Source organism: Ursus arctos, unplaced genomic scaffold, assembly GCF_023065955.2.
Source record: "Ursus arctos isolate Adak ecotype North America unplaced genomic scaffold, UrsArc2.0 scaffold_18, whole genome shotgun sequence".
NCBI classification, from domain to species: domain Eukaryota; kingdom Metazoa; phylum Chordata; class Mammalia; order Carnivora; family Ursidae; genus Ursus; species Ursus arctos.
Genome location: NW_026622852.1, coordinates 4,309,569 through 4,333,871, shown reverse-complemented (window position 1 = coordinate 4,333,871; position 24,303 = coordinate 4,309,569). Strand labels below are relative to the sequence as shown.

At 33.8% G+C, this 24,303-nt stretch overlaps 1 long non-coding RNA gene across 1 annotated transcript in view; it reads left to right on the top strand.

Moving 5' to 3' along the window:
• LOC130544001 (uncharacterized) overlaps positions 1–24,303 on the top strand; it is a 506,551-nt gene that overhangs the window by 387,719 nt on the left and 94,529 nt on the right. The gene's annotated exons all lie outside the window — the stretch shown is intronic.

The following is a 24,303-nucleotide window of genomic DNA, read 5'->3' as shown; positions in this document are numbered from 1 at the left end:
TTGTCTTAATTTTCACTGATGTTAGAAAAATTCTAAATGCCTTTGATGATTATAAGGCTCATGTGCCTTCTTTCTGGAATTCTTGAGTACTTATGGCAGACTTCTGAACTACCTAAGAGGTTCCCATAAGAAGAGGTTTTTACAATCCACTATACCCCTATTATAGTATGAAAAATAGAGAATTGATCCCGTGTGTTTTAATTTCACTCTTTGGTAGACTTTATCAAGCTAATTGCCCAATATCTGAATTCCAAAAATTTCTACTAATTCTGAATCCAACAAACACTGTGTGTCACTTTGGTATAAAATGTTCTTCACATTTTTCTTGCTGAGGTCATGGCCCTGTCTTGTGTGTTCTTACCTTTTATTTTTATTTTAGCCAGCTAAAGAATGTTTTAGTTTCAGCCTTCTCATTACATAATGAAGAGAACAACAGAGTTAAAATAACAATCATAGCAGATTAACATTCAATCCCTGGTTGATTGATGGAGAAAACAGGCTGAAATACCAGACCCTCTCAAACACTGGAGTTTATCTAGTAATCTGAACAAAGAAAAAGCACAACTGCAATCTGAGTGTATTAAAGAAAGGAAGAAAGAGAGCATTAGTTCATTCTGCTTTCAAGGGTGAGTCATTCACCCTGTGGTACTGCTGAAGTGAAACATTTTTATTGATTTGCAGATTAAGAATCTATTTAAAAAGTAATAAATCAATCCCTCTCATCAAGCCTACTGCAGCATGTTCAGGAACTTGAAAGCAATCACTGATGTTTGAGGAAAGCTTACTTAACTTGCGTTTCTTATAATGATAGAGAAGACTATAGTTCATAATGAAGGCACTGTATATTGAACATCTTGATGAAAAGTCAGAAGATTGAGCTGGCATAAATCAACACATGAATCTAGATGCCTGCAGGTGGAATGAAGAGCAGAGAGTTTATCCACCTTGATTATCATTGCATTTGAATGTCAAGGAGGTGTTCACCTCCATCATGAACTCCTGCATACATGTAACTGTTACACATGATTTTTCTTATATCCTGATAAAGAGTAAATAAGATTAAAAATAAAAACTATCTGGGTACTGTCTGTGTTGCATTAAAAGAGTAGACCATAATCAGAAATCCAAATATTTTTTAATGAAATCTTGAAATTTAAGTCTTTTATAAAAGGGAAAAGTGATTCTATTGCCAGAAAAAAAATTAAATCTAAATGCAGTGTTTTGCAAGACAGATCTAAAATATTTGCATACTAGCATTATTACATTTCTGTAATGTTTGGTCTCTTTGTACAAATTAGTGCTTGGAGGTGAGAAGAGATGAAATTATGTTACTTCACCAAACTATTATTATTTTTTGAGGTTTTAGAATCTTGCTTGTCAGCTTTATTCTACATTAACAAATATTGTGGTAAATTCAGATATTACAAGGAAGTCTGCTACCCCCTATCTTCTAAATGACACATTGGAAAGCTATTTAATATTTATTTATTTTGATTGTGGCAAACCTCTTTTTACAAGTATTAAGGCAAAGTCACCTTTTTTTTTTTAACCCTAAACTATGGATCACCTCAGGTGATCATATACCTCAGGTATAACATGTAGCTTCAAGATTTGTGAGCTTAATAATTTTTCTTACCTAAAAGATGATTATTATGAAAATGACTTGGGTTTGTTTCAGTAAATACGACGTATTCTTAAGATATCATAGTTTGCTTAGAAAATTATGCCATAAATTATCTTCCTTTAATTAAATAAAAATGTTTCTGCACTGTTGTGTATCAGTGTCATAATCTTTAAAAGCCAATCTCCTAGAATCAGTCAACCTTCCAACTCAGAGATATGTTTACAAGTCAGGTTTCTGTATTGGATCAAACCATAGACGCAATATTCATCTAAATCTTCTAACCTTTGATCAACGATGCTATTCAAAGGAATTAGACTATGGAAATAATATAGAATAGGAAACAAATTATATACCATAAGCTATTAATCATTGCTTTGTGTCACTGAAAAGTTAGAAATGGAATGCTTGATAATAAGAAAATGAGTAAATGATATTCTATATTCCATATACAATGTTATGCAGCTATTAAAATTATATTGACTACACTATGGAAAGATCTTTCTAACACAACTAGATTGAAAGCTTCTAAATGACAGGGATTCCATTTTATTTGAGTCATTTTGTCTCTTGTATTAGGATTACACTGGCTGTTGTAATATAGCTCAAAATGTTAGTAGTCTAGCACAACATAAGTTTATGTCTTCCTCAATTAACTGTTCAATGTGGATGATCCTTATTAGCAGACAGCTTTTCTCCATGCAGTATCTCAGGAATTTAGGCTTCTTTCATCTTATGACTTTGCTTTACCCTAGAAATTCCTTGTTCTCTGCATCTGGCCAACTGGAAGAGAAAGAGAAAGGACATAGAGAAAAGCATAATTTAGTAACTTGACTCAAAAGTGACAGATGCCAATTTCACGTCCAATCCATTGGTGAGAACTATGATCTGATCACACTAAATGCAAGATGCAAAGTGATTATCTAGTGACAGCTCTGTACTAGGAAAGAGAAAGCACATCTTTCGATAGGCAATATGTTATTTCTGCCACATTTTATTGTTACAGTGTTTGACTTTATGAACGTTAATTGAATGTATTTTGTGCCAAGGATCACTGGGAAAACAGCATGAAGACATGAAATTGTTGGTTCCTGAGGATCTACAAGTCATTCTTGAAAAATAAGACTGAGGCTAAGGCAGACGCCAGATTATATAGAGACAAGCATTCAATAAATAAGTTTACACTTTATTCTACAGAAAATGAGGAGGTATCAAGGGGTTTAAGAATGGGGAAAAAGATGATCAGAATTGCAATTTTTCTAAATATAACATTAGTAGCAATGTGGAGCCTGAAGAGTCAAGACTGGATGTAGAAATACCAATCAGAAGACTAATTAGTGCAAATGATAACAGCAATAGCAGTAGGTTATGAAGGGAAAACAGATGTGAAGCTTAGTCAGGGGATGAACAGAATTTCATTCCTAATTACGGAAAGGGGGTAAAAGAAAGAGACACATAGAGGATTTACTCCTTGTTTAAAGCTTGGGGGACTCAGTAGGAAAAACAGGGGTTTTAAGGAAAAATAATAAGTTGTGCTTTGGAAATACTGAGTTTGACATGCCTATGAGTCTTCAAGAAAAAGGAGATACCCAGCAGGTGGTTGCCTGTATGGGTCTTTAGCTCAAACTAATTGACTGCAAGCTATCAGTAAAGAGGTATAAGTTGAAACATGGCATTACTGATGCCATCCTTAGAAAGTCTATGGAGTGAGCAGAAGACAAACTGGAAGAATACCAATTTTGAAGGAGTAAGAAACCTTAGATATTAAAGAAAGAAATGGCTTAGTAAAGAGAAGGGTGGTGAAGTTATTACTGAGAGAGAAAAATAAACATTGGGTGAAGGTTCTAGATTAATATATGTGAATGAGGAGAGACCAAGAGCAGTGGAACAATTTATCTTAAAGAGAGAAGGGCCATCTGTTTTTTCAACATTGTAGACAAGGAGATGAAGGCAGATTCAGATGTAAATGAGTATAATTTTACAGGCAGTTTATTCTTAATGACCTCAATATGCTCAGTAAAATAAGAAACAAGAATATTTGCAGAATCACAGAGGTCACTCACCAAAGATTCATAAAAGGATTGTTGTGCTGTCCCTGACAGCCCTGGGGATTTGTTGACCTTACTGTGACTGTAATTTGGTAAATGTATCTGATTTATTATGTCATTTTATTTAATGCTATTTTATGTAGATACCAGGCTGAACATAATTCCATGCATCCAACTTTGCTCACTTAAATTCATGCTATAATTCTTGGGAGATAAGGCATAGTTGGTTCTGTAATTTTACCATTAACATATTCCTCCCCTATAAAATCTTCCACACTGGAAGATTAATGCAAAGGTAAAAACCTGCCTTGTGTGTACATGTCTCAAAAAATTATTTGGCTAATAATTTTTTTTTTTTTGGATCAAGCGATGTCTTGTTTAACTTGTCTGTAGATCACCTTAATAAAGTTTTATTTTCAACTTGAGGTTAATATTTTTTGAAATTCTACATATATTACAATTAAGATTTTCTAATAGCAGAGTTTTGAATATTTCTAACCTGAAAAAAATGTATCAGCAATCCAATTGGTTGATGCTTGAGGGAAATGTTTTACTACGGCAAAACAGTTAGTATCAGAGACTGAAGGAGGGGGCCCTTTATTGGTGTAAGAATCTCAAAGACTGAAAATTTCATGCAAAAATATGCCTCATAGAGGTATAAAATTATAAATGTAGGGCATTTCTAAGTAAACAAATCCTGACAGTCAATATATAGCTTTTTTCAGGATCATTATAGACCTAGGAGAGTGCACCAAACACAAAGTTTTGTGGTACAAACTGTTTACCAGTAAACCATGTTTTGTTTATATCAACTTCCATAAGATTCACCTGGACACATATACATACATGTCAATTAATTGGAATATCTTTTCCAAAAATCCACAAGAAAAGTTATATGTGTGTGTTTGACTTTTCTCGGGACTTTCAGTAGTTCACTTGTAACAGCAAAGGTGTCTGTTACTAGCATACAGAAAATTATCTGAAGAAGCATGAATGGCACAAGGATTCTACCTCAGGTTCAGTTTGTTCTTAGAGTTTTTTCTTCCTTTGTTTTTCAGACAAAGACTGGGAAAGAATATTCTACAGTATAAATATGTTTATGACTCTAACAAGGTGAAAGTGAAATATATCTAGTATTACCTGTAAGTCAACAAAATTAATCTGTTTGAGGAATCAAAAATGCATAAACCAAAAAATGGATTTCACCAGATTGGATTTCCACTCAGCCTTATTTCAGAACCATATTTTGAGTTATTTTAGTATGGAAAGAAGAACACAGACTTTGGAATGGGATGAGAAGGCTCCTAAAATTCCATTTTATTTTATTTTATTTTAATCTGGTCATCCTATATAAGTATTTAATATAATTTGATTTCCTAGGATAGTAATACCTAGAAATTACTCACAAAGATATTGTGAAATATGTCCATGTGTAATAATAGATACATATAGATATAATTGCTTTGGTATAGTAGAATTCAATAAATTCAATAAATTATACTTCCTCTTCTAATTTAGTTGTATATCTAAAAGCAGAAAATACTGTGGGTAATGATGTAAGAGGTTTCAGCACCTAAATCTTACAATTAGGCAAGCTTGATGAAGCCCAGGCTCTATATTTTTTTTGTTGCTAAAAAGAAATACAAAGAAGAAAAGGTAAACAACATGTTCACTGTAAAATAATGTGGTATTAAGGTCAACAATCCTCTAAAAGTCAACTGCAGTTTAGTTAGCCTTAGCTAAGATTTGGTTGTAAAAATATATAAAATCTAGATGAGCTGCGTTATAAATATTTAGTGGTAAGCTTGTACATGGAATGAGGAAAAAGATCGGGAAGCTGAGATTGACAAAGTAAATCACTGTAATAAATGCAATTGCTATCTGGAGAACCAAAGGACAAAATGGAAGATAGTCATGGTCCTTTGTGCTTATTGTATCTCATCAGTTATTTCAAACATATTTAAAAATAAAGAAAGAAAACAGAGTAAATTGCCCGAGAGATACTTTAGATTCATTTTGGTAAGTTAGAAAATGAAAATAAAAACCATTCATTTTGACACTGGTTCAGAGTTTATGAACAAATTGTTCAGTCAGATTGTAAATCAATCCCATTGCATTTTAAATTCTTCTGCTTTAAATGAACAGGCATTTATTATATTTCTACCATAAGCAAAACACTACACTAGGCACTGCAGAAGTGAGTGAAAAATGAGAAGCTGTTTAAATCTCTCGAAAGTTAGCTGCTGCTCTACATTTATTTGATGAAATTGTGTCAAGCTGGGACATGTGCCATGAAATCATGAGCTACAAAAAACTGGGGTAAAATAAAATCACCTACATTCTTGAAGGGGCTTTGCTATTAATTTATATTCATTTAAATTCTGTCCATATGTTGGACATCACAAAACTGAATTTTTTATATACCATCTCATTACATGAGTGATGTAAGAACAGAACTTGTTTCTTCAATGCAGTCAGCATTCTAATGAACTCAGAATACAAATTTTGTTCCATTAAAAATAATCGAATCTCCCTATCCCACAGCCATTTAAATGCTTTAGAATAATAGAGCAGTCCCTTTTTTATTCCAGGAGACGTATACAATAAATCTCATTATGAAAATTACCATGTTCAGACTATCTTAATAATGCACATGCCAATATCTCCACCACCTTCAAACAAACAAATAATGGTGAAAATTATGCTAGTACTGACAATGGTTAGGAAATGTTATTGAAAAATAAACTATTTTCCTCTTATTTGTTAGAGTAAAACAGATTCTTTGCTTATTTAACTAGCTAAATGACATCTAGACATTGAACGTTCTAATGTACTGAATACAGAGGACAAGGCTATAGAGGTATTGATATGTGTCATGTTTCCATGCATGCATGTTTGTGCCTGCACGTACACAGAAAACAAATAAAATCAAATCTTAACAAATCTGTATGAGGATTAAAGAGATACATAACTCGTCTGACACTCTCACAAACACTATTTGAATTGATAATCAGCTGACATTCCATTGTTGTTCTCCGTGAATTGAAGCACCAGTTTGAGTAATCTTTATTGGAGGCCCTCTGAGATAAGTAATCAATACATGTCCTAAGCATGCCCTGCTCTCAGCAAAGCACTTATTTCCTGATTACCACCCTAGGTAGGTGCCTATCTCTACTCCTCTTACCACCCTAGGTAGGTGCCTATACCTACTCCTCTTAAGAAGGTTGCATTGTGGACTGAGCAGCTGGATTTAGGAATTTCTCTAACACCACTAGAAGCAGAAGCAGACAAAGAATAGATTGCATCATTGGACTGATCCTGCAAAGTCTCTCAACCTTTTGCTGTGAAAAACTAGAGGTCAGGTTTCCTGTTCTGTACCTAATACTCATACTAATGCTTTATTTCCAGGTGTAAGACCTATTTTATAGGCACAATTGTACAACTTCCTAGGAGGGTTTTCTTCTGCATTTGCTTTATCTCTACCCTCAAATGTTCCAACAGAGACATCATCTATACAGATTTCAACACATTTCTATTAAAGGATCTTATTGTTCACCTCTCGGATACAATGTAGAGACCAATCTCTGTGATGGCTAAGCAACTTCTAAAATTCTATGTAATCTGAATTTTTCTTGCTTTTATTCATTGAATCCACATGGCCTTGGAGTTAAACTTCAGTTGCAATCCTAGATGCTCTAATATCCTAGCTGGATTATTTAAACTCTCTCTCATCCTCAGTGCCTTCAATTTTTAAATGGGCATAGTAAAGCTGGTCCTTGGCATCTCATTTCACTGTTGTAAGAATCAAATGAAATTTTGATCCAAATGAAATCAAATTTGATGTTTGTGTTATGAAGACTAATTAAATGTAAGGGATTTTAAAGATTTTAATTGGAAAATACATTTTCAGGGTATCATACTTCCTTTGTTGGAAATACAAAGGGCTGGCAAATCAAAATTGCAATTTATTTTACTGTCATTACCCACAATTCATAATGTGTTTTTAAACTTATTATTGATGTTGGGATAAAAAGTTAATGTGCAAGGTTAGGTTTATTGTTTACTGATTATAGTTTAATTAATTGCTTTATACATTCTATTTTTATCCTAGGATACAGTCAATGAACACAATCATTTGCAAAGTATAGGTCAATGGGTCTCAGTGATCTGTCAAATGAAGAATGAGAGTTTTGGTTGTGCATTCTATTTAAAACAATGGTGGATCGCCAAGTCTTAAATTTCTATAATGATTACATTAAGAAACAATTTGGTTGTCAGAGATAGAGGAGTTTCCAACCTCATTTTTACAGCTAATTATGGGGTAAGTTTAGAAAAACACATGCAAGAAAGAGCATCCTACTAAATTCTCCTCAAGTAAAATGATAATCTTTACTTATTTCTCTGCCACAGAGGTTTTTGGGAGTATCTTGTTAATGTAAGTCAAGACTAGAGTCAAACTAAGTAAATGGAAAGACACTGGAATGACTGCTTTGTTTCCAAGGTCTTTGGGTGATTTTGTTGTTAACATGCTTGCAGTCATACATAATATTCAGACCTCTCCTGGGGATCTATGCATCTTTTGCTATATAGCAACATAAAATAATGATTTATTGTTTGACTTGGTATTAAATGTTTGTTTGCTCAATCATTTCTTGGATTTGTGACTTCATAAAATTTATTTGATCTCTGTACTTTTAGTTGTTTTGTTTGTTTGGTTTCAGATTTTTAATTTTTTAATTTATTTTGGGCTTGGAGATTAGAAGTGAAAACAACCACTTCTTAGTGTTGTTTTGAGATAATTTAACAAAAGCAGCTAAAACATGCAATAAATGCTAGTAATTGCTGGTATTTGCCTTTTCCTATTTTGCCCTGTGCAAACTTGTACTCAAATAGACAAGTGTTTGAATCTGAGTAGTGATGTTTATTTGCTAAGGTTACTAAATTATTTACCCTCTTAGAGTATTAATTTTTATATAAAAAAATGGGCCTTATGGGGCACCTGGGTGGTGCAGTCATTAAGTGTCTGCCTTTGGCTCAGGGCGTGATCCCAGCGTTCTGGGATCCAGCCCCGCATCGGGCTTCTCTGCTGGGAGCCTGCTTCTTCCTCTCCCACTCCCTCTGCTTGTGTTCCCTCTCTCGCTGGCTGTCTCTCTCACTGTCAAATAAATAAAATAAATCTTTTAAAAAACTGGGCCTTCTGCCCAGAGTTAAATGTGATACAATATGTGAAAATTCTATACACATAGTAGATGTGCAATAACTGTCCATTAATGCCCATTAAGTAGACTTCAAATGAGGATTTCTTTTTCTTTCTTTCTTTCTTTCTTTCTTTCTTCTTTCTTTCTTTCTTTCTTTCTTTCTTTTTCTCTTATTTTTTTTATTTTTTGTCTTTTCTGCTAAAGACATAGTTGTTAAATCAAGTTTGTTGATTTCTTTTCAAGGAAGGTGAGCTACAGAGTATCAGTTACCTTTGGCACATTTCATTTGCAGACAATACAGACCAAAGAAGGGAGAATAGGTCAGGAGCAAACAAAAGGCAAGGCCTCATGCTAAGAGTCTGTAGCTTGGTGGTAGGGCAGGCATGAAAACCAGATAAACCAGTATTACAAGGTATGCATCTGAAGTCATGCTATTTTGACTGTCCTCACTATGGCACATACTATGCTTTGTTATTAAATCCCCAAATACTTCTCTCTCCTCCTACTTTCTCTCCAAACACTACTTCGAAAGATCAGCAGAACCCAAAAAAAAAGTAACCACCTTTGTAAGGATGCTGCTTTCCTATATGATGTTTGGAAGAAATGAGACCTACAAGGAATCCTAGATGATAGTTACTTTTCAGAATAATATTTTATTTTCCCAATCCATTTGCAGAATGCTATGATAATAGGGAAAGTTTTTAGATATGCATCCAAATCCCATAATATGAGTCTAAGTTAAATTCTGTGTAGGATAAAAACATCGTCCCATTGTAAGAGGGAAATCCATGATCCCTCTCAAACAGAGAGATTCCTATTTAAATCACTCCATATTAAACTTGAGCTGAATTAAGAATGGAAACTACAATTCTCAGATGAGAGAGAAAAACGATAAGATGGGCAATCCTATTTGTTGCAAATTTACTACTGAAATTCAATCAATATTTTCAATCACTTACTATATAAGATAATGTGGCAGTACCAATGACTGGGTAGATGAACTAAATAGCATAGTGTCATGTTTTGTCTTCAAAGATTCTCTGTAAAAAAATTATGAAAAACATAGGCAACATGAAGTGTCAGAGATTCTACTTTGTGGTGTGGTTGTGTTCTTTCAGAGGCCCTCTTTGATATGCTAAGAGAGGAGTTTTCTATAATTCTGTAGCATTAAAGAAATATGTTCTGACTCTATGAGACCAGAAAAGAAGAAATGTTCGGTCTTGTGAAAGAAATGAATGTTTCATGACACTTGTTAAAGATGGCAAGGTAGACTTTATTCAAGGGAAGCTACTTAGGGGCGTGAGATTAGAGTCAACTCCAACAAGGACAAGTGGGGGTTTATGAGGCTGGGCAAGCAGGCCGAGGGTTAGTGGATGGAAAGTTACTAAGACAAAGCATCAGGAGTAAAGGAGATTCTTGCTTGTTACACCCAACAGAATTCTTGCTAAAGACAGGCCACACTGATAAGATATTGAGGGTTGGGGGTGAGGAATTCAATCAGATATCTAGGATGGTCAAATGCCAAGAATGGGGGTTTTCATTAGCTTATTTAGGATTCTTGCTCAATCTGAATTCTATAAACACAGGGGGAAAGCCCAAAGTCAGGCTTAATTCAACAGAAGGCTCAGAGGAGCCTGAGGAAAGGTAGGTCAAGGAATAGTCTTTGTCAGACCCAAAAACTATCAATAATAGAATATACCTTGTGAGGCAAGAATGTGGATCCATGAAATAAAGTAAAATAGGTAATTCTAGCAGCTGTATAATTTTGTTTTATTGATACCACCTAATGTTATCTTGTGATCTTCTGTAAGCTGATGTTCTGCTACAAGTTGTTGTGGGTTTTTTTAAAGCAATACTAACAGTAATTTGTTGAGGGTTCATCCACACTTTTTGGTAAAATTGAGTGCTTGTGTTGTGTTTGGGGCATAGGGTTACAAGGAAAAAGGGACAGCAGAGATACAAAACTTATAGGTTAGGCTGAAACAGGGCACCAAGTCATCCTAGGGCAACATCTCAAAAACATGAACTTCATGAGACAATAATAAAGATAATATCACTTGTTTAAAAAAGAGCAAAGACATTCAAATAAATTACTGCTTCTTTCTTTTCACTTGCGCTTTTCAGAAAGGCTGAGAAGAAAAATAAAGTGTCTTATTTTATGATTCAGCTTAACTTATATCACTTATATCATGTAGCACTATTAAATGATATTTCTGGAAAATGTGCTAAGTACATAAATCTTACCAAAATAGTTTGAAAGCTCTACTTTAAATAACATGTAATGATATTTTTGCTCTCTAATGCTAATTAACCCAGCATGCTTCACAGTGTTTGAGAATTTTGTAGTTTCAATAAATTCATGTGATAAAAATTCAACACAAAATATTATTTCATCTGTAGAATATATTATGCTTTAAATTGCCTCAAATATCCATTTTAATAACTCTTTAATCTACAAAAATAAACTTCTAATTATATGTGTATTTTAATCAGATGTAGGTACATAGAATAAAAGTATTCTCAATTCATTCTTTGGATTCTTTCCACTGATATACCTAAGACAGTAAATAACGAGCCTAGGTAACAAATACCAGTCTAGTAGATTGGCTCTATTCCTGGTGAGAGCAGGTGAGGAATAACAAAAACAGAATCTCACTACAGAGCCCATTTCTTGCTCCTCTTGCCAGTGATTTGTTCTCAAGAAATGGTGCTTCACTAAGCAACATTAGGTTGTGCTGAGTCCTATTAGCATTTTGTCCATTCGAAGGTAGGGCTGGTGTAGAAGATATTCAACATTTAACAGCAATATTCTCTCAATTCTTATAATTTAGGATCTTTCTATAAGTACATATAAAATTTTTCCCTTTAAAATACATTTCTAGGATTTTCATCATAAAATCATGAATGATTTGAAAATGAATATGAGCTCTGAACCATCAGTTGGTGATGTTACTTTATTGCACTCTGATGCATAGAGAAAAATTTCCCCCAAATCACACAGCTAGCAAATGGTGGGATTTGAACACAAGATGACTGATTCCAGAGGCCATGCTCCTAAACACTATTCTTAACTACTATGCATTAAGGATTGCATTAAAAATAACGTAACACAAATTAAATTATATATATTGAGGATGAAATTTACTTAAAAATACCAGTCATTAAGTCCCTACTTTCTTCATTTGTTCCATGCCAAAAGTTCAAATATTAAGCTGGCTACCTGGCTAGACTAAACTAGACAACTGACAAACCCACTGAGGAGATGACATGGGAATGGAATTTTGTAAGTAAACTTATTACCAACTTATCATACATGAGGGAGAAAGGTAGCCCTACTTTAAGGGAAGATCATGAGCAAAGACATGGTGGAGACCAACAGAGCATGGCCCCAGGTTTTCATATGATGGTTTAATGCAGTTAGAGAAACTGAAGACTATGATTAGGTCTTGGGAAATAATGCTGAACTATAACAAGTGCTATGTCATAAATGGCTTTTGTTACTAGGCTAAGGAGTGTGAATTTTATCCTGAAAGTTATAGAGAGCACTAAAGGATTTCTAAGCAAGACTTAACTTGACCAGGTTTGTAACTTAGAAAGATCCCCCTGGCAGCAGTGTAGAGAATCATCCGGGAAGGATCACTTCAGAGGCCACTGGGGTAATGGGATCCTACCTAGAGCAGCAGTGGTTAGAATAGAGAAAGACACAGGAGATGAGTGGTTTAAGGGCTCAGTGACTGATTGGACATTAGGCGTGAATGATAGTTGTGGAAGACTTTCAGTTTTCTGTTTTTCTAATTGCATAGTTCAGTTTATTAAGAAATGGAATACAGGAGGAGACATGGACCTGGAAGCAAGCTAAAGTTTAGTTTGGAATGAGGGTGTAGGATTTTAGAAGAAAATAAAAGAGAGACATTTCAAAAGCTTGAGAAAGTATTGCTAGTATGCGCTTGGCCTCTAAAAGAAAAACTAAAGCAAACTGTTTTATTATATATTGTGAGTTACTCAAGTGGAAATGTTTGATCTTACAAGTGAATGAAGTCGTTTTCTTTTCTATCTAAATAGTTTCCAGCTAACTGCCATGTGTTTGCAACTATAGCTGGTTTCACCAGTTTAACTTCCCTAAAATTTTGAATAACCTTAAAAATCAGATTGCAAAACTTACTTGAGATATCTCAGGCGCATCAATTCTATATTGACAGATTGGTTAATTCATTGTAATTGCTGACCGAATGTTCACAGTTTGAGTGTTACATCACCAGAACTTTTCATCTTCAAAATGTCTTTAGAATTCGTCAAACAAAATTTGTCTTTCTAGACTTCAATTTCTTAAACATTCAACTCCTCTTCCAAGACATTCAAAACCCATTACTCTTTAGCTAAAATAATCTTGGTAACAATTTGGATTATAATACTAAAATAGAGTACTTCTTTAGAAGTTATTCTCAATGTTAATGAAGTTAGGAACTCAGCCTTAAAGTAATGAGGACATGTCTATTGATATGAAGAAAATTCATGAGCCAAGAATGTTTTCAATAGCGTTCGACTTTCTTTCAGAAATGATTATATGTTGTTAAATGTATATGCTTTTACTTCATCAAATATATTCAGAAGATATTAAGTGAATATTTTTGAGAAAATATGTGATTTAAAAAGTGTATGTGTAGATATGCTCAAATCCTCACTTTAGCAATTATCACTGAAAAATTTGTCCTTAAATAATCAGGAGCTTCATCCATGTAGTTTAATGACATCAAATACATTTTTACTTGTAGAATTTCTACTCTCCAAGAGGTAAATGCACAGGTTTTGCTCTTTCCTGTGTTTATATATTGTGAGCTGTGTTCTACTTGTGTTCTGCTATCACACTTTCACTTTATGCTGGTGTTATGACACATACTAGTTTCCTAAGACTGCCATAAGAAAGTACCACAAAGTGGGTGGCTTAATATAACAGATAATTATTTTCTTGAATCCTAGAGGCTTGAAGTCCAAAATCAAGGCCTCAGCAAGGCCATTCTCCCTCTGAAGACTCTAGAGAAGAGTCTTCCTTGCCTCTTCCAGCTTCTGCTGCCTCAGAAGTTCCTCGTTTTGCAACTGTGTTGCTTCAATCTCTGACTTTATCATCACATGGCCTTTTCCACCATGTCCCCTCTGTGTCTCTTTATCCAAATCTCTCTCTACTTTCTCTTATAAAGACACCAGTCATTGGATTTAGGACCCATCCTAACCTACAATGACCTCGTCTCCTAAGGTCCTATTTCCAAATAAGACCATATTTTTAGACTCTGGATAGACATGGATTTTGGAAGGTGCTATTCAATCCAGTACATGGTATTTATCAACCTGATCTGAGTTAGGGTTATGTGAGAGTGTGTTTTTCTTGCACTAAACTCTGAGCCTTTGCAGCATAGATATGCTGTTATAATAATTTGTCTTCCCAGTAACGCCTTGCACAATGCACACTAAATTGTTAAAAACATTGTACTGACTTCTGGTTAAACATGGCAGATTGAACATATGTCCATTACTATTCCCTTGGGGAACATTATCAACATTAATATAAGAGATTTTTTTAAAATGTAAATGTCTATAATAACAGAATAGAAAATGAAATTGGACTAAAGATATGAACACAATATTGGAAGACAGAACTTGGTCTCAGTTATGTTAACTGAATTAGTAGAACAGGGAAACTGAAATGTGAAGAAAGAGAAGCTAAAGATGACAAGGAAATTGATTTTCCAGGAGATTACCAGAAAGGTTCAGGAATTGAAGGGACCAGAGACCCTGGAACGTTTGAGTAAAGTTTGGGCCTGAAAACAAGTGAACTAGTAGAAAAATCTATTTAAGACACAGTTAAACTCCTAGGATGCATAGTTCTATCCCATGCAGACATGTGACAAGCCAAGCCCAACCCAGATCTTCAAGAGACAGAGATTCTGTCTTCCCCTCATGGAGAGATTATTGGCAAAGTCCCTGGATACAGGGACACTAGGAACATTGAAGGGTGGAGATTAAATAAAAGTCTGTGAATGATTCTCAGCTCTGTTCCCTGGTCAATTAAAAGGCCAGGAGCCATGCTTTTTCTCAAAAGCCAGACCACCCTAGGGAAAATAAAAGATGCCAATATGGGGCTTTCCGATATTTACTGCTTTATCACCCTAAAATGAATTCTACCAACCAACAAGCCCTACCCATGTATATGGAGCATATAAAATGCTTTAAGTTCTTTACTCTTAAATCCAAATAAATCTTCAAGAATCAACAGATATTTAAGGGAAGTCTAAAATAGGGAAAACAGTGAATAAAAGTAGCAAATGCACGAAGTACAAGACTTCTAAGGAATTATCCAAATGGCAACTCCTTTACTTCCTTCAAGTGCTTGTTCAAATGTCATATTCTTTGAAAGGTTACCTTGATCACTTTACTCAAAATTTTGACTTTTTTTTTTTTTGCTTGCTTTGTTTGTTTTGTTTTGTTCTTACCTCTGGTACTCTACACTCATTTCCCCCTCTTCTTCTTTTTTTTCTTTTTAGTCACTAGTTATACTAATTCATAAAATCTATTGTTTATGGTCCTCCTCTTTAAATTACAAACTGCACAAGGGCAGGTGTCTTTGTTTATCTGTTAGCTGATTTGTCTCCCGAGTACCTATAGCAGTGCCCATGACAACAGTTCTTTTCTTCTAGATAATTGATAAATCCAATATTAGAGTAATACAATGTCATAACTAAACAGAAGTTCTAGCTATAGTAAGCCCTGTTTCTCAATGCATTAAGCAATTGAGAAAAATATATTAATGTTTGATCAAGAGTAATATTTAATTAAGGCAGTTTTCAAGGGAAAAAGACAAGCATACGATTCGAAGTGACCAGTTTTGTAAATATAGAGCCACAGGTGAATGTGAATGAATAATTTCATTCAATGTCACAAAATTTCCAAAGTAACAAAATACATCCCCACTGTTATACTTCTCACAAATTAGTTCTAGTTTAGTCTAATTCTGTGCCACCACCATCTTTATCGTGGATCTTGTTGTAATGGAATTGCTGGGTATGTTTCCTCACTAACTAGCATAATGCTGTAAGTGAATTGCCTGATGGTGTTTGAGTTGGCATACCTCTAGACTGGCAGCCTCTGGCTAAAAGTAGGCGTGACTTCTACTTTGCCAACTCTTGATTTGTTGTTCAAATTCAGTACATCCTCAAAAACCAATCTTGTATGGTTTAAAGGAAATTTTTAAAGACTATACTTCTAAATATATCTGTATATTTGGGCTTATGATAAGACTTAGTAATTTTATTAGTTACTGTGAATTATCAAAGTTTAATTAGTTAATCACAATAGTCTTAAATTATACTAAAGAATTCTGTGTTTATTGAATGCCTGTTTTGTTCCAGATACTGGGTTGGGCCCTACTGAAGTATAGATGAATAATATTGATATAATACTGGTGCCTTGATGAATTTAAAGTCTAGTTAGGTATATTATTCAAATGTTCACAAAATAAATGGATAATGACATATTATGACTAAGTTTTATGAATAACAAAATGAGAGATTAATGCAGGGGCCCCTCATTTTAAATGATCAAAGTCAGGGAAACCTTGTATGAACAAATGACATCTAGAGAGAGAACATAATGATGGAGAGAAGCTGTCTAGAAAGAGGGCTCAGCATATTCAAACCCTCTAAGGCAGGGAGAACAGTTAGTGTCATCAGCAAACATTGACCAGGGAAAAGGAGCTTGAGTCATAAAATACCACTAGAGAAGTGAGGGTTAGATCATTTGGGTTTCCTGTAGGTCATTTTAAGAATTGTGAATTTTATTACAAGTATAACGGGAATCACTTGAGGAAGTTAAGCACAGAGTGACATTCACAAAAATTTTAAAAGGTCAATCTAAGTGCTATGTGAAACATAGATTTGAGGAAGGCAAAAGATTAAACAAATCTAAGGCAATGTTACACAGTGGCCATAGAGATGGACAGATTGAACAGATTCATAAATAAATGTTGCTAAGTTAAAAAAAAAAGTGTGTGTCAGTAAAAAAAGACAACACCTTTTTTTTTTTACACTTTGAACTACATGCAAAAAAACATCATTTGTGAACACAATATATATAGTGGAAGAATAAAATAGAAATGAAAAAAAAGGTTCGTATCTGAGTTTTCAGTTAGGTTGACAAATGAACAGTTGCTGCTCAAGGACATGGAGAAATAGGTTGTCCTCACCACATGTTATGTTTTTTTCCTAACCAACATCCTATCTTCTTGAGAACATGAACTAGAGAAAGTAATTAGGTCAAACTAGTGGAAATTGGTCTCTAAGCAAAAATATGTTGGTCATTATGTCACCAATCTCATCATTTTATCATTATTAAGACATATAGGGATGGTCTTGCCCATACGACTTTTAAAAAGAGGAAGGAGTCCTTTTGAAAGTTAAATAGCTTATATCTGCTGAAGTCCATGGAAATATGTAAATGATCCCAACTATGGAAAATTTAAATACAAACAACCATAACATACATGCTGGAAATTAAAGTTTTTCAAACCGAACACATTTTTGCCAGAATAATTATTTGTTATGAGTGCTGACCTGTACATTGTAAGATATTTAGCAGCACCCTGGCCTCTACCCACTAGAAGCTGGTAGCAACTCCCAGTCCCCCAAATCATAATTATCAAAAATGTCTCCAGACATTGGCAAAAGACCCTCTAGGGGAAAAATCAACTTTGGTTGATAGAACTGCTGGTAAGTAAATCTACCTTTTTGCATATTTGCTTTTTTTTTTTTAGCCATTAACTAATATTGAAATAATAAAATCTGTGTCCATTACCAAAATTAACACACTATACATTTGATCAATCAATTTGCTATTCTAATTGGATTTATTGCACACCTCCCTATATTTGCTGGAGACACAATTAGTTTTTCTCACCATCTATAATCTTCATCTGCCAATAGTCATGATCTACATTATAATTATAGTAGAACCTGAAATGATTAGGCTAATAATAGAATTGGCACAGAAACTGTGAAGCTTAGTCAAAGTATATTAATTAGCAAACACATTTAAGTCCTTTATATTAAGAAAAATAGACTTCTTTCTATTTCATGTTCACTGTAATGGAAACATTTTTTTTAAGCTGGTATTGCTGGCAGGATTAATAACTGCCTTCCTATCGAATCGTATTTTATAAGTTTTTATGATATACAAATTTATAATGGACTTCTATTGAACAGTTAATGGTTTGGCTTCTAATTATGCAATATGTAAATAATTCAGGACAATTTGGAGAAAGAGAAGGATTAAATATAGACAGCTCCTTGCTAAGGGAATTTTTTTTTTTGAATGCTCATGTCTTCCCTTCAATAATCCTTATCTTTTCTCTCCTGCTTCAGCTTCTTTATTGCTCCTCTACTGATTTGGTTATCATAATCTTTGCAGCACCATGAAGCACTTCTAGTTCCTTCTGCAACCTTCCAAAAAAGTCAATGAAAATGCCTATTAGACATCATTTAATTAAATATTCCTTTAGCTTCCCTGTCCCAGTTAAGCCAATATCTTGCCCTATTACAACTTTGACTTTTTCTATGTCTGTTCTATCCACCATAAAAGTTAAAATGTACAGTAGAAATTTAATCTGGTTTTAAAAAAAGTTATAAAGAAAAGATATGTTTCTCAGGATTAAAAAGAAGCAATCCCAGTAATCTGCATATATCGTAATCTCCTCATCTATGAAGGATATTTAACATTTTATGAGATGCCATGGAGAACCAAAAGAATTAAAAGATAAAACTCTGCTCACATTTGGTTGTCTTTAAACTGTATTTCTGCACCCTCTACATTAACAGCTTGTTTAATACCAAATTTATCCATTTCCCAAGTTTAAACTTGCTGCAGTCTTTCTTTCAGTAACATTGCAACTCTCCCCACTCTCCAAGATTAATCACTTGGACTTGACTTTTACTCATCCATTGTTGCTCACATTCTAAATAACTAATTTCATTAATCATATCACCGAACATCTACTATGTGCCAAGCATTGTTCTAGGATCCATAACAACCTTAAGGTTGTGCTTAAATTCTGTAAAACAGGAGAGTATTTTATAAGGCATGCAGGATTACATCACTTAGTACATGTGAAGCTATTAAAACTGTAACTGACAGAAGTTGGCTCTATATCTCACTGCCAGCACCTTATGTTAGCCCTAATCTAACCCATATTAATACTTTATTTTCATCTCTTTACTTTGAATTCCCCAATATTTCTTCTTATTCTACTTACAGATGAAAAGAAACTTTCTAAAATTCCCTACCCAGCCATCAATATTGAGTTTTATTATCTTTTATGACAATGAAGTATTCTGGTGATTTATAGTTTACAATCATGAATATCTCTTACTTAAAACTTCAGTTACTAGGGTTAATGATTTTTCTACATTTCTGGGGGAGCTGGTGGAAATAGCTTTGTCTCCCTTTCTATGAGGTTTTTTGGTAGATGTTCCCTAAAATATAATAACCACAAATACTTGATTAGCTTTGGCTACATGTATTTGGATTTTTGTACATCTGTTATTTCACCTTTTAACCCATGTTGTGGATTGAAAATGCTCATCCTGAGATAGTGGGAGAAGGCAAGACCTTGCCACTCTTCTGATTTTTTATTCATCTTGTTCTACTTCTGCATTAAGCTCATAACACCCCAAACCATATACCTGTATCTGCATTTTTATCTCCTGTAAAGATGGCAAAAAGATGGAAACAATTTTTTATTATCTTTTCCCCATCAAAAATCTCGGTCTGACTCTAGGCTTGCAATGAACAGTGAATTTCTGAATCTTTGGTGAGAGACTAGGAGGCACAAGATGAAGGGGCAACTTCTGGAGAAATTTGGAGAGACTGGCAGCTGACTAATACCCATGTCATTACAGTCTAAAGCCAGAAGGCGCTACTAACATGCAGTACATTTTAACTCTTGTAGAACTATTTCAGGAACAAATATGTTCCCAAAGTCTGTGTGCTTAAAGGTGCAGAGGTTTGAACATTTATGAAAGTCTTAAAGCCTGCCACCAACTTAAGATCTTATCACTAATTGCTTTAGACATACCACACTTCAGTATCTTCTAGAACCTCCCACATCACTTAATGTAGGATTTGCTTTAGGACTCCTGCTAGGACAATCAAAGGCAACGTAAAATTTGTTCAAATTCATTTCTCTATTGTCTTGATTCATCTACATGAATCCGTTAGGGAGCAGTAGGATATCACAAAAACTTCTTCATTTAAAATGTCAAAAGCATTCAGAGCCACATTTAGAAGCCTTGGTCCTCTCCATTCTACATTCTCTCTATTCACAAACATAGACATAAATCCCAGAAGGTGAATGGAAAAACAACAACAACAACACTGATCTGAAACTGACTTAAACTCCTCTCACCCCATCTTCATCACCTGCCCAAGGTATAAGAGTAAGATCATGAAAATCATAGTTTGTATGTGTGTATAAATTTTTAAATTAAAATAATGTGTTGTTAATTGCATAGACTTGAACATATGGTCAATTCAATTATAAAAAAAATCTAATTTGTCAGAAGGTAAAGAGAAATAATGATGCAGCAATTATTCCTCTGAACTTATTTCTTAATTATCCAGGCAAAGCAGCTAATGATGTCCGTTTCCTAGGTTCCACTGGCAGTACAATAATTAGAGGTCACGCAAGAACATTTGTCCCAAGGAGACATAAAGTCAAAATGGTAAACTCAGAATATAAACCTGAAGTCTAATATGAGTCCAAGTTCATGATGCAGAACCAGCAGTCTAGAGATTTTTATAGCTCTTGTGTTAATCATAGAATTTATTTGGTTTCATAACTCTAGACCCCATTAACTGGCCATGATTGGTAGTCTAATACTCTAGGTATTGAACTCAGACCTGATAATGTGTCCAATGAGATATCTGAGTCCTTATTACCAACAAAACAAAACAGAACAAAAACAAACAACACCCCCCCCAAAAGAAAACCTAGAAAATGAAGTGCCATCTAATGTTTAGAAGCTTTTTAAAATTTAATTTTCAGGCTCTCAATCCAATCTCAGGAGTAGTAAGGCCATAAATGTTAATATGCTAATAACAGAGGCTTGACAACATAAAAATGTTGCTATCAACAAGGCCTAGAGTAAAGCATTACCTTTCAATCACCCTCTGGAGGAACCATGATCAAAGTCCTATCATGCACGAAAGCCACCCACAAGCTTGGTGTTCCAAACTCTGGTGGTGAGGAAATGTTTCAAAGAATCAGCCTCCATCTACAGTAAACCTTGTGCTTTTCTATTTTTTTTCATGACACACAATACCATCTGGTTATACAATAAAATATAACTACTCCTTAGAGAAAGTCAGTTTTTCCCTTCAGAAGAATCCAAGAGCAACAGAGATTCCTCATTAACCCCTTGATACGGACTTTTGTTGTTTGAGCACAACTCCTCTTATAAAGGTATATATTTCAAATAGTTATTTGGTTGTATATATACTTTTGAAACAAATGTTTTCTCTTCAACAGCTATCATTTTAAAATACCTAGAACTACATTGTATATTTCTTTAAGTAACAGTGATAAAGTCTTGTGTGAGAGAAATGACAGTTACATTTTATTTCCAGGAAAAGAAAAGTACAGAAAAAATGGAGTAGGCTTGAAAGAGTCTCTTGTTTTACTCCTTATGTTGTTATTAAAATATACGCTATTCTTCTGACAAAATTTCACCTTCAGCTCTATAAATATGAAAAAAATGATATGCATGTTTTCAATAGAACCTGTTAATTAGAATATGAGTCTTGCCTAATTTGTTTATATGAAATTTAGGAACTTTCCTGTAAGATCTACTCTGAAGGACATATTTTCTTTTCTTGCCTACTCAGCGTTTCGTTGTGAACCATAAAACACATGTTTAGGAAATTAAAATTCTGGATAAAAGAAAATTATTGACTCCTCTTTTGGGTTAGGATAATAAAGAAATTAAATTTGAACTGAATAATACATTATTTACATTCTCATGACTCACTGATACAAATAGTGAACTAATTAGACCTTAGTTTTACCTTAATAACTAATATTTCATTTCAAACTTTTTTGGTAAATCTGAAAAGTGTTCAGATTCATAACTGCTTTATTTTATCATAATTTTTTAAGTATATACTTACCAAATATAGCATGGGGTACATGTAAAAACTGCCTCTTCAAATAAGAAGTCATGCTTATTTTAACATAGACACAGATGGTTACATATAGAAATAATCATAGGTGTGTGTGTGTGTAGACACAGGTTGGAATATAAGTATTTATTTTCTTTCTCTGTCAACTGAGGGTGCCTAGAAACAACAACCCCTAGTAGCAGTGGGCATACTTCACACCTGGGTCTGGTTTCTAATAGCATTTTCCAATGAAAAGCTCTCCTTGGTGAAATGGATGACTCTAGGACTGGGACAGGAAAAAAATAAGATGAACCCAGTGCATTTTGAAGTGTAAGAAAGAAAGGAGAACTTAAAAACCCTAACAATGGGGTATGTCAAAGGAACAAGGGATGCAATTAAAAGAGCTCCCAACAGACAAAACTTAGAACACTTTTTTCACAAAAATAAATAATGTAATATTAATTTATCACCCAAAGTATAAAATATTTATAAATCCATGCTAATATGAATAAATGATTGCTTGAATGAATGAATGAATGAATGAATACAGAAGTAAGAATAGATAAGTCTCCCATATAAAAGGATTCTAAATAATGTATGTATATACTCGGCTTTCAAGAAGGTGAAGCATAACTCCCCATCCCTTCAGTGTGGGCTGTGGATAGTGACTTCCTTCTACAGCATGCATTATGTAAAAGGAGGAAAAAAGAGTAACTTTATAGTGGAAAATTTTAACAAATTCCAGTTAAGTGACATCTACATTGTACATGACCAGTACTCCTCAAAACTGTCATGGTCTTCTAAAACAAGGTGAGTCTGAAAAACTGTTGCAGCCAAGAAAAGCCAAAGGAGATAAGACTACTAAATATAATATAGTATCTTGGATGAAATCCTGGAACAGAAAAAGGATGTTAGGTAAAAACTAAGGCAATCTGAATGAAGTATGGATTTTAGTTAATAATAATGCATCAATATTTGTTCATTAATTGTGACAAGTATACCATACTTACACACCAATGTAAGATAATAACATGAAGGGATAGTGGATGTGGGATATGTGGGAACTCTTTGTACTATTTTTGTACTATTTTTGTAAATCTACAGCTTTTCTTAAATTAAAAGTTTATTTTAAAAATACCTCCTCAGTAAACTAAAAGAAAGAAAACCTGTTACATGTTATTTCTTCTCAGTCACCTAAAGATAAATTGTAAAGCTTTCAACATCCTAAGGAAAGTGGCAGAGTTGACCCTGGGCAAATAGTTTTAATTTGTTGACACCGAAGTCACCTAGTACTGAACAAGGATAATTAACTTGGAGATAATTCAAGTGTATAAGATGACCTTAAGTGAGACAGGTAAGATGTAGAAAAAGAAGAAAATATTATGTGATCATTACTGAATATCTAAGTAGAAAGAAATGTTTTTAAAAACTTTTCCATATCATTATTTTCCTTCAGTCTGCCCCGGCCTAGGGATAGGTCCCTCATCTTGTAGGTAAAGCAAAGCTCCACGAGTCTTCTATGCAGATGGACCCACACATTTCACTTTATTCACATCACTTGGTGGATTGAAAAATCTTTACAGAAAAGAACACATGTTAATATAGAAAATAATCATAGAGGATATATTAAGTTAAGTAATTGAATTTAAAATCAAGAAATTTATGATACATGAATTAATTTTATATGTATATACACATTATATTCACTCATGTACATACACATACACAAAATCCCCTTCAAAATAGGATTTTTTTTCCAACTGGAAACAAAAATATAAAAATTAAGGAGAAATATTATAAAAATCTTTAAATTAATGATTATTCCCAAAGAAGAGAGATTTTCTCAACATCTGAAAAAGGTGTTTATAATGGATAAACTTCAATTCCAAATTACCCTTGAGATAACAAAACAGGGAAATAGTTAATATGGAAAATGTAAATAATTTATATACTTCATAGTTACTGCAATGTATTTCAAATTTTTTAACACAATGTTATATATACAGTATGTATAATAAAACACTGTAAAATCAGGTCTTCCAAGGAAGTATTGGTTTATGTTATTGATATGTTAAAATCTAATCAAAATCTCTAATGAATTTCTAGAGCAAAAGGTTAAGATGTTTTCTAGCAATTATTCAAGGAACCAAGTTATTTGCACCTCTGTTGGTGGCATTATCCTCAGGGACATGAAATCCTGAAATTTCTTTATGTCTGCATTTAATTTTAAGGAAAGCAG